The 15368-nt window shown below is 36.9% G+C and overlaps 2 long non-coding RNA genes across 6 annotated transcripts; one reads left to right on the plus strand and one right to left on the minus strand.

Moving 5' to 3' along the window:
* Positions 1–4923: 4923 nt before the first annotated feature.
* On the plus strand, positions 4924–11282 carry LOC131773827 (uncharacterized). Of its 5 annotated transcripts, none has more exons than XR_010716172.1 (5): positions 4924–5224; positions 5902–6056; positions 7281–7913; positions 8117–8387; positions 8862–11282. It is a non-coding gene; the product is annotated as an uncharacterized lncRNA (long non-coding RNA). The 5 variants fall into 5 exon arrangements; XR_009339367.2 differs by having other exon boundaries at positions 8117–8342; XR_010716170.1 differs by having other exon boundaries at positions 7281–7451; positions 7719–7913; positions 8117–11282.
* On the minus strand, positions 10307–12065 carry LOC131777960 (uncharacterized). The gene is made up of 3 exons (XR_009339657.2): positions 11728–12065; positions 11002–11186; positions 10307–10446 (listed from the first exon to the last, which is right to left on the minus strand). It is a non-coding gene; the product is annotated as an uncharacterized lncRNA (long non-coding RNA).
* Between the last annotated feature and the right edge of the window lie 3303 nt (positions 12066–15368).

A 15368-nucleotide genomic window follows, 5' to 3' on the forward strand; every position in this document is an offset into this window, starting at 1 on the left:
GTTCTTATCCTTGGTTTGGGTACTGATCTTGCTGGTTTAACATCTTGCTTCAACAACAGTTTTATTAACTGTATGCTTCTGTTTTGCGTTTATCATACTTTTGGGGCCAAGAAATGCCCCCACTGTCTTTTATTATAAGGAACAACATCGAGAGCTTTAACCATCATTGGATCCGCTTTATTTTACACTTGTTATCATCTTTGCTTATAGAATAGTCAACATCATGTTGCATTGAAATAGCATCTATTTTTCAATTGTTTTGTCATGAATCTCAAGTATTTGATCAGTGTTTTTGTCATATTTCAATTGTTTGTCTAGTGGATTGTAAGGTCCAGTGTATTTTTGTCCAAGAAGTGTGGAACCTGATTTTGGTTTAGCTAATTTACCGTATGGATATCAAAACCTCCCCCAAACGGATATCTGTATTTTGGTCTTCCAGCATAACCCATTTCAAGTGCCCAATTGGTTAAAGATTTTTTCCAAACATTCTTATTGTACTGTTCATACTCTCTTATGTATCCTGCCACTGTTTTTTTTCGCTTCTGATTTACTCATTGTTGGATCGGAAAGAGCATCTTTCAAATACCCAAGAGCTTTCGGAACATCAGATAATCTTTCTGTTGGCCTGGCCTCTTCAAGAAGTTTATCAATGAAACCATCTCCTCTTTGACACCACTTTTCATTGCCCCCAGCTTGTGAGAGCTCTTCTGGTTTCCCCGCTTAACGAATTTTGTTTTTGTGATGCCACATTCAGAACATTTGCAGAAATGCATCAATCTTCCATTTTGGCTTTTTTATATCCCGATATAAATATACCCCACTTGAAAGAAATGATCAGGTTGTTTTGAGCCATCGTCACATAAGCACCATATTGAACAAAACTTCCAAATATCCACGATCTGTTGATAATGTATTTACTCAATCGAATGTAATAAGTGACAGCGTTGTATCTGGTGATAATTCTGATATTTTATACAGATTCAGTGTTGATAATCTTCCTCTGAGGTATCCATTTAATATTGAGCCAAAAAGACGGATGGTTTTCTTCCTATGCTCAATGACTGATCCAGAAACTTGCGCGACTCTCTCAACCAATCAGCAAACCAAAACGAAATCGCAACTTGTCTAGTTGAAAATTGCTCAAACATGGCTCTTTGTGTATTTTCCTAAAGTGGATCTTTAAAGAAATGACGACCACGCGTCGAACAAACCATAGTGCATTCCCACCCGAGGAATTCTCTGTCACATAATACTTTAAGGTGATTCCTCAGTGTTGCACTAAGCGTTCTGTACTTTGCATAAAAATCCCGTAGTCAGGCGAATAAGGCCTCGCGCATTCCGAGAACACGGTCTTGTTTTTCAATAAATGGACCAAGTAAAGATGTAAGATGGTTTTTACGATAATGCCTACTTTTTTTTTTTTTAATTTTTTAATTTTTTTTTATTTTTCTTTGGTCTTTGTCATAATTTTGGTGTACAATTTATACCCTTTTAATTGGAAAAATAAAAAAAAATTTATCGAGGGGAAAGTGTGCACAACACCTGTTACTTGTGGATGCAAATTATTATCTTTAAAACGACGACTCAAGGAACATTTCGCAAGTCGGTGTCGTTAAAAATTGCGTGATTTTTCCACAAATTGTATAACAAATTGTTCCATTCACTCGAGACTTTTCTATCCATCTTTTTTTTTCAAGAGTGGCTTTAAAAACCTTTGTTTCCAACTACCTCAAATTGTACCGTGAACCAATGAAATGACGCGCGTGATTAGTGCCAGTACAGGCTTAAATAGGGTAAGTTTGGCCCAAGTTTTACCACGTTAACCCACATTTACCCTAAGTCAATCATGTTCTATACATAAACCAACTTCTACCCTAAGTTAGGCATGTTTTACCCCATGAACCCACGTCTTCCCTAAGTTAACCATGTTCTGCCACATTAACGCACATCTTACCTTATATAACCATGTTCTACCACGTTAATCCACATCTTCCCTTACATAACCATGTTCTACCACATTAATCCACTTGTACCCTAAGCAAGGCATGTTTCACCCCGTTAACTCACATCTCCCCTAAGTTAACCATGTCCTACCTCGTTAACCCACATCTACACTAAGTTAGCCATGTTCCACCACGTTTACCCACATCTACCCTTAATTAACCAGTTCTACCGCGTTCACTCATATCTATTTCATCCATGCAATTTCTTTAGACTTATTCCTATGGTCTTCACCCTCTAACAGTCCGTTGCATCTCCCTTGTCACGGTAAGATTGCTCAGTTATCGTCAAGTACTTTAGAAATTCTTAAAAGTAATTATCTGCTACGAGTTTCATTAGTTTCAGGGCCGTAGCCAGACCTCAGAACAAGACGAGGCAAGTTTCGAGCGCCGAAGGTGCGAGCCGCTAGGGGGATCTGGGAGCATCCCCCCCCCCTCCCGCCCCCAAGAAAATGTTGAAATCTAGAGGCTCAGAAATGCTTTTTTAAGCATTTCCCATGTCATTTTTCTTCAGAAAAGTCAATCTTGGGCCAAAATCAAGACGAGGCAATTGCCTCGTCTTGCCTCATGCTAACTACGGCCCTGAGTTTTAGGTTATTTGGGATTTCATTAAATCATCGGCTCGTTCGTCGTTCATCGAGAACAGCTTCCCAGATAGCTGTCAAGTTGGCTCACATGGAAAAATGGAGAGATTTAGGATGCGCTCATCTCGCTGTAGACCAACCTGATTGGTGCACAGTTCTATTTATTTTACTTTACGGTCTCTGTAAAGGTGATATAGAATACATAGTTTCATTTGCTTTTGGAAGAGGTACTAGTTCCCATACAACAAATCAACCCTCCACGCTTTTATAAGCAGATTTAGACGGTTTATTGGGTTTATTTAGATATTGTATTCATCATTGATTAGTTAAATAGCGGCGTACGTTCACTTCCGTTACAATCTTTATAATTCTCCATTCGCACCAATTAAACTTGTTTGAAATTTAAGAATTGGAGAAAGAAGCCTGAAACTAAAGCTTCAACAGAAAATTTTAATAACCAGCCCTTATAAAACGATTTTTATTCAACAACATTTGAACATGATTAAACTTTGCTGTAAGCAGTGTTTTTAACAGGATACCTAAACGTCCGTTCACCCATGATAACGAATGATAGTAAAGAGTTCACCCCTCACTTCTACCTTGGAATAGATGTGTGAACGTGGTAGACCATGCCTAACTTAGGATAGAAGTTGATCAAAGTAACAAAACGTGGCTAACTCGGGGTAAATGGAGGTTAACGCGGTAGACCTTGGTTAACTCAGGATATATAGGGGTTAACGTGATAAAACATAGTTAGGTGTGGATGAAAGTGTTAGAACATGTTCTACCTACGATAAAGGTGATAAACGTGGTAGAACATGGTTAACTAATGGTAGATGGGGATAAATGTGTTATAATATGCTTAGCCAAGGGAAAATGTGGGTTAATATGGTAAAACATGGTTAACTTAGGGTAGTGTTACGGTGGCAAAATATTATTAATGATTGACAATGATCACAAACAATGCAATTGACACTTTTAATCGTTTCATATATCAAGTTCATTAGCTTTCAGTTCAGTTCAGTTCTCACACGTGTTTGCGAACCAGTTTTATAGAAGTTACACCGAATGATCAATTTAACGGGAAACCGGCGACAGAAGTAAGTTTCAATTAGTTTAGCTTGTACTGTCGGTTTATTATCCACTGTTATAATCGGTGTTGTAAATATTCAAATGTTTCATAATTACATTGCTTAATTGTATGTTTCAGATCGAATAATTCCTTCAAATAAACTTGTTGATTATACGATCGATGGTTTCCCGGCTTTTTGTGTCAATTATCCAACAGTCTAGGTAGATGTGGGTTAATATGGTAGAACATGGTTTACTAAGGGTAGATTGGGGTAAGTGTAGTAGAACGTGGTTAACTTAGGGTCGATGGGCTTTAATATGGTAGAACATTGTTAACTTAGGATAAATGGGGCTAAAAGTGGTAGGACATGGTTTAGGGTAAATAGGGATTAATGTGGTATAACAATGTTAACTAAGGGTTGATGGGGGTTACGTGGTATAACATTTTTAACTCAGGGTAGATGTAGGTAAACGTGGAAGAACATTATTAACTTATGGGAGATGTGGGTTAATATGATAAAACATGGTTAACTAAGGGTAGGTGCCGGTTGATGTGGTAGAACATGGCAAACCAAGGGTACCTTGGGGTTAACGTCGAAGAACAATGCCAAATGGGACATATTGTGAGCCATACATGAATTGTATAATAGTTAGTATTATTATGGGAGGTGTTAGTATTGAGACGTCCTTTTGGACAAGTTACTACATCACGGGCGACGAGCCGAGGAAGAAAAAAAGTCCGCATTACGAGTGGTCAGCTGTGAAATAGTTTTAAACAAATCATTTGTAGTTCCAGTAAATATTCGTGTTATAAATCCCAAAATGTTAACAGTATACTTCGCTAAATAAAAAGTTAAGAAATTTTTTAATTGTTGAATGTACATTTATTTTTTACAACTCTAATAAACAATGGAGGCATCTAGAAAGGCATCGGTGGCATCCCTAGTGCATTTCTTAAATAAAGGAAAAAAATATAATTTGAAAGGCAGAGGCAAGGTAAGGTCTCTTGAACGAGTGGTCTTGATTAAAAATATTTGAATCACCGATGCGTTTCCCGAGACCATTCCCAAGTATTTAAAAATTGTTACAGTCAAAGCTTTTGGAAAATTGCTTAACTTTTAAATTAGCGAGGTATGACTTCGTGACAGTTCGGCCCTTCAACACGATTGTCTTCTGTAACTACAAATGATCTGTTTCTATATGAAGTATTAAAGTTGTTTCACCGCTGACCACTCACGTTTCGAACTATTTTTCTTTCCCGATTAGTAGAATCGAAGAGTACTCTCTCAGTAACAAAGATATGAGTAGTAATCAAGCCGTGATCAGTGCATTCAAAAGCGATGTAGTATGGATCCAGCAATTAAAGGACCCTTCCCTCCCCCGATACTTGTTTGGATTGTATAAGGCTTACATGCAAAGAAATACGCGAGGAGCGGCGAAAAATGATACCAGTTTTAGTAGTTTGTATTGCCTGTCTATTGAGATATTCATTCATTCATTCAATTCAGTAGCAATCTTTGGGGTGCTGATGCTCGTCACGTGCGGACGCTTTTCCTGATCATTATCAAGGTATGAAATCAGCTTAGAAACTAGAAAAAGAATCGCAACTTTCCTCAGCTAGTCAACCCAGTTTGATTTTTATTCTTAATTTCTTCAATTGGATAAAATGTAAAGAAGTTACTATGACTGTTGACATTTTTATACACCAGTTTATCTTTTGGAATGTTATTGTAAAGCAAGCCACAGATGTGTGGGTCCTTAACAAAACAATCCACATTGATGATACCGAGAGTGTTTTGACCGGAATAATAGGTATATTTCTCAGAACTTACAGGTGTAATCTATGCAAAGTTACATGTTTAGTAAAAAGAGGCATAAGTTGTTCTCTCTGCACAATATTACATCCATGCATCCACTGCCACAAGAAAAATCTCTACTATGAATAATTTCTGATATCTTGCATTCATAAACAATTTGCATGATAAAATAATCCATATGAATGTTGCCACATGTAGTGTACTTGTGATATATAATATGTAGCACAGATGAGTAGTTCCTGTCATACATACATATATATATATATATATATATATATATATATACCACACATGAGTAGTCAAATAATTAAAAGGGACGTACACCTTTTGGTTCTTTGTACAAGGAATCTTAACATAACATAAACTTGTACTTAAAATAGTAACTGCAACAAAATAATTGCATGTGTTCTTATTCTTGTGATGTTCTAGCCATTGATGACTGGGAAGCTCTACAGAATTTTATTTTGGCTGAAAAAATCTGCTGGCTAATACTCTACTTGTCCTATTTGGAGCCCCACAGTCTGCCAAAACAACGGCACTAAAAGCTACTCTTTCAGTTGTTTGCAAAACAGATATTGTACAAGGTATGTGGTGCCCTATTTTTTATTTGATTCTGCATAGGTCCCCTTGGGAAAGTTTTATCAATGAGCAGGCAAAGGAGAAGTCTCAGATTACTGTTTTATAGTCAGCATGGATGAGTTATTGAGTGCTAACAGGCTGCAAAGAAATTCAGTTTTACAGCTTGCCCTTTGGGAAAGCTGAAAGTCATTTTTATTAGCCTGCAAAAATTTTTTTGCAAGCAGAAAAAAAAAAGCTGCTTTGCTCTTAGTGCTGCCACACTCTAGAATTTTTGCTAGGTCCACGGCAACACATAAATGATTAACATGCATTTTAGAAATTTTAGAATTTAGAAACACGTTTTTTAAGGAAAAAAAACGGCGTGGAAATGGTGAAACCAAAGTTCTCAATGGACACACTTAAAAACAACATCAACAACATGGTTCATCTTGTTACAAGTAACCAAAGGTTTTAGGTTTCAAAAGAACAAAATGTTTGTTTCATTTCTGGCAACTTTTCATCTGAAAGATTTTTGTGAAAAGTGAAAACAGTACAATGTGGTCTATATAGTTTAACCAAAAAACACTTACAGTATTGGTGTTTAGAAGTGTTTGGAACACATGTGACCAGTATTTGCTAAAACCATAATAAATTTCTCACTGGAGTTTAGGATCAGAACCTTTTGTTTACATTTCTCACAAATGATTATGAAGCAAAATTTAGACAAATAGCTTACTCTGAATTAGTAAGAATTAGTCACAGGCAACATTTACCTCCGAAACTTTTTTCAATATCTGCTTTTACTTTATGCATGGGATCTCATTATGTCTCATCTGACATGTAATGTGATACTTTGTCTTGTTAATGCAGATTTCACTTTGTTGGAGCGACTTTCAGTCCGCATGAATTTTATTAGGAATTTAAAACACTTGTCTTATAGTACTTCTGTAATTTAAATCTCTGAAAATTCACTAGCCCGATTGCAAAATCCACTAGCCCTGGGTTATCAGACATGACTTTCTTTGCACACTGGCTAATATGCAGTATGTGATTTCATAGAAAAAACATTGCTGACCAAACTAAACCACAGACCAAAATTACAAGTTCCATGGTTATGTATATGCATGCATTGCCATCTGAGTGAATGATGACATTACATTAGATAGTTTGCCATGTTTACCATACTAGACTGTAAGAATTTATAAGAGGAGTACTTTTCATTAATCTCAATTGAATAATTGTTTGTCAAGGAATGACTTTCAAGGCAATAATGGATGCTGTCTGCAAGACACCCATTCCATTTGGCTGGGATTATTGTGAATTTTATGGACCGTCTGGTGGAGATGGCAAATGATCAAGAGCTAGTCAAAGATCAGAGGGCCTTGGTGTCCTACTCCCTCCTGGTTTTTGCATTCAAAATGGTGAGTATACAAATATAAACTGGGTAACAAAGAAAGTTGGTTGCATTGGGATGGAAGCCATTGGTTCTACATCCCGACACTTCAGCTCTGATATTTAGTGATTGGATTAATCCATCTGAAAGAGAGCAAAATTAATAAGTGCATGGATGGGAAGTTATGTAAATAAAAATAACAAGTCAGAACAAAATCTTGCATTAATCCCATTTAAATCATGACTGTAATTTAATTATGTCTCACTTATGATGCTGTCTCTTCAATTAAATGCAGATTCTTTAGAAGGTAGGGTTGCCGAAGCTCTTCATCCTTCTAGAGGAAAAAATTTAAAAAGTTGTACTGCCAAGTTATGTGGGAGCATCCCATGTCACTACAACATCTGTTCAGTTGCCAAAGGAAGTTTGCAGTGACACCAACAAAGCGTTGATGAATTCCTTTGCATCAATTACTGCTTTCAATGTTCAAAATGTAAGTATTGATAATAGTGTTATGATCAGTTGTTACTAGAAGCTACACACATGCATATATATATATATATATATATATATATGTATATGTATATGTATATGTATATGTATATATATATATATATATATAGTGTGTTTGCAGTTTTTTTTCTTGATATTGTAAAATTTGGCCTGCAATAATTATTATTTTGGTTTCCTTTTCAGGTGGTTCCCTTTGTCAATAATAGAATAAAGCCCTCTCAATGAAGCTGTGGGGAAGCTGTAGCTTTTAATGTGCCTTGCTTAGCTCAGCACATTAAGGTTACTGGTATCAACCCAGTGTTAACCAATGCCACTATATGGCATTTCATTACCTCTAACGTTATTGGTTGTATGGGGAAGTCAAATAAGGTTTGGAGCTGAACAACAAGCTTGACATCTGCCTACACAAGTGAGTGTTACCTTGATGCTGAAATTTTGGGTGGACTTGATAAAGGTAAAAATGTGCAATTTAGACAATAATACTGCAAAAAACTGATATGTTCTTTAGAGAGGAATTTTAATTTGACTTTGCCCATGCCATTTTTATGTAATGTAATGTTTATAAAAGTGGGCATAAGTGGGAGAACCTAGAGTCCATAAAAAGTCTAGCATTCTTACACATTACAAATATATGCACATGTTTTCAAAAACATTGCAATTTGAAAATATTTAGATATACCTTTCCTGTTCTGATTGAAAAGGTGATAGACGATGCATGTATATTTCAAATCAAAGGAACTTGTAAGTGAACTGCCCTTGTCAGCAACTGTTGTTCCTTTTCTTCCTTTTTCACTCATTTGAAGAGAATTGTGTTGGTTTGAAGGCCTGTTTGAACCAGACTATACACCATAACACATACAAAAGTATACAAGGCTTCTCTGTTAATTCTGTTTTGCAAATGATTATTGTTTTACTTTCTTGTTTTCAGTTTTTTCATCACTGACTACCAGTACCACATCTAGTACGTAATAATGAATTGAATTAATTCATTTAAATACAAGTGCTTTACCATGAAAACAATCAGAATGGTGGTTTTCATGGTAAAGACATCCTGCTCCAAAGGCCTACTGTTTCAGCCTGCTGGAATTATTGAGCCACTCCATTGTTCAAGGTGGTCCCAGTTTTAGTGCTTTACATCCAGCAATCTACTTCTACTTAGCAGATGCAAACCTTCTGTATGCACTCTCTCAACTAAGAAGACCAGATTTCCTCCTCAATGCAGTTACTTTAGTGTACTTACAGTTTTTGTTACATTTATGCTCACAAGAACATTGGAATGTACTTAATTTTGTACACTTTGTATAGGGAAGAAGCAGGTTCATAGAGAGGGGGTTTATTAAAAAAATCATACTTTCAAACAAGGAGCTTGTTAGAGACAGGGCTTACAGATGGAATACTATTTTTAGAGGGGAGGGTTGGGCAATTACTGCAAAAAAAATTCCTGCACAACCTGATCCCAAGAAATTATTTCTAGCTCAGAAAAAAATTGCCTACCCTCCCCCCACCCCCCACAGAACACTAATTCTGCTTGTGACTCTGTCCCTTCCGATCTCATTAAAACTAGAATGTCAGAGTCACAAGCAGAAACAGAAGAATAAACCAATCACAATACTCAATTCCATGTGTTTTTGGGAATCCTAAGGGTAGACCCAAATGTCCAATTTCATGGAGTTTTCTTGTGACATTGACTCAGCTTATGACTCTGACGTAAGTGAAAACCAGCCTCAAACAATTTTGCTTAGTTGTGGTTATCAGTGCAGTCAGGGAAAGTTAATTATGAATAAGAAAGTTGATGTTTTTCACAACAGTTAAGTCTTCTTAGTAATCTTACTAAAAATTACAATAGGGATTTCATCATTATACTTACAAGTACTCTTAATTTAGTGATTAGTGTTATGCAGTGATTAGCAATTCCTTTCTGTAGGACTATTAAAATGTTGCTTTTAAAACCACAATGTTTGAATTTGCATGCACAGTCATCAATGTTATACATGTATAGATGTACTTTAAGGTCAGAATCAGTAAATGGCATGTTTTAGATTTGGTTTTTCAACTACAAAACGTTGTACAAGTTTTCCCAAAGTATCCCTTTGTGTTGTGGAGAAAAATATGTGAAAAAGATGATGGTTAGTCTTCATTTGTGATATATTTTTTTGTATTTTTAATTAGCATCACAATAACCAAAAGTACTTAGTCCTTATATCAGTACCATATTGGTAATAAAGAAAAATCACATTGACATAGAACTCAAGTGTTTCTACATGTATACATTAACTAATACCTTCAAATGTAACACAAGATTAAGGTGGATATCAAATCCCAGACATTGACTCTCAGCCACAGGGCCATTCTGTTTGAGGCATACACATTGATCATTTTCTGCCATCATGATACTAGGTAGTTCTATATCAGAAACTTCCACAGGCATTGTCATCCAGGAGTACATTGCTTCCATCCCATTGAAAATCAGGTCGGGGGTGATTCCAATCAATGCCATAATGAATATTGTCCACCTGTGGAATAGAAATTACATGTAGATGGACAGAAACATTAGATCAGTTAGTCCTCTGTCCAGCTGGTCATCTTGTATGTAAGTAAATGAAAAGTAAATGAAAACAAAATCCACCAGGTAAAGTTAACTTCCCTTGGGTGCAGCCTGACTGCCTTACCCTTACCCTTACCCATTCCTTTTTATCAATATTTTTCAACCTCCTTCAAGCAGAAAGCGATGATTTTTCCTAAGGGTGTCTGCTAATAGCAGGTTAGGCTGTACTTTTGTAGTCATGACCACAATAAACAGCTTTTTTCTCATTGTAGGATTTTTATCATAAAAATGAAATGTTAGAGCAAAGGTTATCCAAATGGGAAAAAATTAATTTGTTGAGATAGGGCTCTCACACAGCATAAGAAGTCATGTAATAAATTAAATATTTCAAACTCAGTAGAAATGCCAGAACAAAGGAACTATTTCAGAACAAACAGACCTGGACCAATTGGGAATTATTTGATATTAGTCTTGTGCCAACATACATTATAGATAGGAAACAGTACATGTAGCTTCAACATACCAATAGTTGTGCTTGCTCTGCAGAGATTGAAAATCTTTAAAGACCCACAACCATAACTGAATTGGAGACGTGTTTTCTTCTGTGGATAGAGGGTGATGATTCTGCCCTTTTGTAAACTCTTGAAGATGGGCATTTATTCGTGCGTCAATACTTCATTTACTTTAGTTCTATGCTTGTGACATCAGCTGAAAATACATTATTAATACATGTAATTACTGAAATATCAATCTGTAAACAAAAAGTACAAAAACATCTAAAATAAAACCTTGGATAACAAGTAACACCTTGTCAAGACGTCATTATTGCTAATTTGTAAATCTATGAGTTTTCTGACATTTGATATTGGTTATGTTGTTTCCCTTACTTATTAAGATCATGCCACTTTGTAAGATCTTGGAAATAAAATTCAGCCATAAATTTATTTACCGTGATGATCCGTGAGGATTCTATTTGGCGCACGAGGCGCTCGTTTACTTTTGTAACCGCAAGGGAGGTTGCTTATTCGAAACAGGGCGCTAATTTTTTTTTATTTATTTATTTATTTTTTGAGAGACAGCAGATTGAGATCAAAGCGTTGAATTTTATTTGACTGAGGATCAAAGAGACTGGTTAACGGCCTTGTTGTTCCTGGATCCTTCTGTTATGAAGTATTTTGTTAGTTTACGATTAGCTAGTCATTTAGTCACTTCAGAATGATTTAACCTTTCGTTTATAATTAGAATGTACCTCAAGTTAAGGCCCATTTCCAACCTTGATGCAACACCGTCGTTTGTTTTTGTTTTGAACCAACTCTTTGTATGATTTCGAATTCCGAAGTCATATTAGGTTTAGGCTGTTGTAATGGGTTTCCGAATTGTGACAGCCTGGTCTAAATTCCATAAGTGGACGTGCTTAATTCGTCTTCTGACCTTGCTATGAACCCACACGAAAGTTTTTGTTTTGGCTAACGCCGTCAAAGGTTGCTTCAGTTGATTATAGGCATTAAGATTAAGTGCTTTGTTGTTCATTTTGAAAGTCTCGTGAAATTGTTTGGTTTGATGCTACTCTGGCATAGAGATTTAATAAAAGCAACCGAGAAGACGCGTCTCGACACTCCTGTCTAGTGCCTTCATCTGGGGTGATCTAATCGCTGCAACAAGAGCTCCTTTTCTAAGCAAATTAATTAGCTGCCTTTTTTTCTGACAAGGTGTTAATAGGCGTCGGGTAGTAAGCCACCATCACACTTTAAAGGGGCGTGGACAAAGTTGATCTGCAAGGCTTCCAAACAAAGGTGCTGGTGGTGACGTCGATCAGTGGTGATAATTTTAGACTTACCCCACTCAACTGTGTGTTTGGTTAGTGGCTATCTTTAAAATAGCGAACGGGGAATGGGAATCTTTAAAACGGGGAATCTTCAAAAGCGGAAATCTTTAAAATGGGGAATTTTTAAAAGCGGGAATCTTAAAAACGGATAATCTTTTAAAGCGTAGAATGAAATCGACCAAGTGTATGAGCGGTCCGTGGAAAAGTTGCTATTTTTTGCCATTTTACGCCAGTGAGCCATTTTAAACTCAGGTCTGTTAACACAAGGAAAACTACGCGACAGTGGGAATCCCGCCTCAAGATTGAAGTTTGCTCGACGTAACAATTCTGTTTTTGGTTACCATGGACTAATATCGACTTTACAAGACGGAGCGGAGAACGCTGTAGATCAGTCCTGATTTAACCATAATTGCTAAAAGGGCCGATGACTGACTGACCATTCAGATCAGTCATCAAAGTAATGTCGAGTGCCACTGCCATCCGCCAAAGACAGAATTATTTTTCCACAGACCGCTCATACACTTGGTCGATTTATTTTGATCAACATTTTTTTGTTGCGGCAATTCCTTTCCTTCCCTAAGAGAACGGCTCAATTTTTCGGTGTCCGTTCACCGACTTTAATTTGAATGCCTGAGAAGGCTTTACAAACGACATTATACAGGATTTGGAGGAAAATAAATCTTGATTAAAGGTAGTATGCACATTCAGAAACATAAACACGGTAATGTGACGGTGTGTACACAAACTTGCATGCGTCACGCTCGAACAAATACGAAGAAAGCTGAATACTGTAAACAAAAATACTCCTTGTTGCACGCTTTAAACTTCGAAACTTTATGCTCGTCTACGTTTCCAAAAAGCTTTTAAAACATTTCTTTGCTGCTTTATTGCCTGATATGAAATGTGCACCATGATATGAGAGCGACTTTTACTTCAGTTGGACTATCATAAGCATAATATTTTCTTTAAAATTCTAGTTCTTGGATAAAAATATTGCTGGCAAGTGTGCTAAAAATTCCGGCTGCCGCCAGAAACCTTGTGGATTCCCGCTTTTAAAGATTCCCCATTAGTTTCAAGATTCCCCGTTTTGAAGATTCACGCTTCTAAAGACTCCCCGCTTTTAAAGATTACCGTTTTTAAAGATTCTCCATTTTAACGATTCCTCATTTCTCATTTCCCGTTCCTTCTCTAATGATAGCCGTTAGTTAGTCATGTGTGCTCCGACAAAGCTGAATTTTCTTTTTTGCAGTAGAAGACCGCCTTTTGATGCTCTTTCAAACGTGTAACGAACCAACGTTTGGTTTGTATACTCGATAATAATCCTGTATAATGTCGTTTGATACTCGTGATAACAATCATTGCACGGAACAGAATAAATAGAGTCGGTTCGTTGGTCTTTCGCGACAGGATCATTAGGTTTAGCGAAAATATGCCCTAAGATCTGAAAAGGTTGTTGAGCAACTTAAACGTTGAGGCTATTCAAAATTCTCTTGATGGGTTCCGTAACACCCTGAGTTTAAGGAATAACAGCAAAATCAGACGCTGGATCCTTCTCATCAGGAGTGTTAATAATTGTAACTGGTTTCTGGCAGTTACGGGGTAAACGTTTTGGTATAGCCATTTATCTTTAGGACGTCCGAAACATATTTTCTCTCCTCAGCCTTTAAATCAATTGAAGATAGTAGACAGTCAACCCCCCTAGATGAAATTTGAGCTAAAGACTTTTTAGGGCAAATAGTGTGGTGAGATTCGAAAGCGAGGTCTCTGTCGGTGTGGGTAGGGTTACGATAGACAGCTGTCGTTAAATTCTCTTGGGAACTGCTGACTTAGATAAACAAAGTTCGAATCTTCACGAGTGTGACAAGTAAAAAGTAAACGAATGGCAGTTCGCTTAAATCTTTTGTAGTTTGGATGGTTAAACAATGGTGTTAGAAAACTAAACCACCCTTGAGCGTCAAAAGGATAGAAACTTGCCCTTTCTTGATTTAAATGTGTGCAGAGCGTAACAGGGGAATTTAGAGACAATTGAACGTTGTTTGTCTAAATCACGAGGGAAAGCTAAAATTTCATGACGTTATTAGAACATCCGCTATTCACTATATTTGTCCTGAAGCTCTTTTATCCTCCCGCCAAGCATTAATCTGGCGCCACATCTATCTGTTAATCACAGTGCCCTCTTAACCCCTTAATCACCTGCACATGTTCAGCCAAAGGGATTTGGCGCCGCGTGCTCCTCACTTGCCACGGAATCTTTTGGCAGTACGAAGTGAAGAGCTACAACTAAATAGTACGACGGAAATATTTTTATATGGCTAACTTTCATATTGTTACCAATCTGAGCAAGCAATACTCAATGTAAACTAGTTTGGCGGACTTATTCCCAAACGTGAATTTGACAATTCAAAGTTCAGCATGACACGGAAATTTTTTCTTCATCATTATGTTATCCAACCTTACACACTAAGTGTTTCTTTCATCACGTCTCCCACACGCGTCAAAAAAAGAAGTCTTTGACATGCATCACACCCTGGTGTTTTAGCGTCTAAGTAAGAAATACAAATCTCATTCCTGGGATACCTGTGGTAGCCCAGTTATAAAATGCCTTTGTTTTTTTGTCGTCTTTTTTCTTTTCTTTTTTTTTTTTTCCTCCGCCACAAAATGGAAAAATTGCGCAATAGTACCCAGAGGTCATTGGGCCCTCAACACCATGACAACTAACTGTGATCCAATGAGGTGTTCACATGCTGATCACGCGTGTTATCTTGATTATGATTGACGTTGTCATGCACAGACAGGGCCGGGTCACATGAGGAATCACGAGATTTTGCTTATAAAACTCTGGTCAGTTGTTTTGTATTTCAACGTAAATAGATTGCAATCTCCTAGAGCATTCTGGCGCAAACGCGCAAAATACTTACAGACGCATATACAAGTCGTATTAATCGCGGCTAATCCACACTGAAAGATGTGATTGAGCGGTAATTTTGGAACGGATTGAGTCGCGAACGCTTGAAAGCCATGAAAGCCTTGAATGCCTTGTATGCTAAGTATGCCAATGTCTTAGT

Source organism: Pocillopora verrucosa, chromosome 14 (assembly GCF_036669915.1).
Source record: "Pocillopora verrucosa isolate sample1 chromosome 14, ASM3666991v2, whole genome shotgun sequence".
Classification (NCBI taxonomy): Eukaryota; Metazoa; Cnidaria; class Anthozoa; order Scleractinia; family Pocilloporidae; genus Pocillopora; species Pocillopora verrucosa.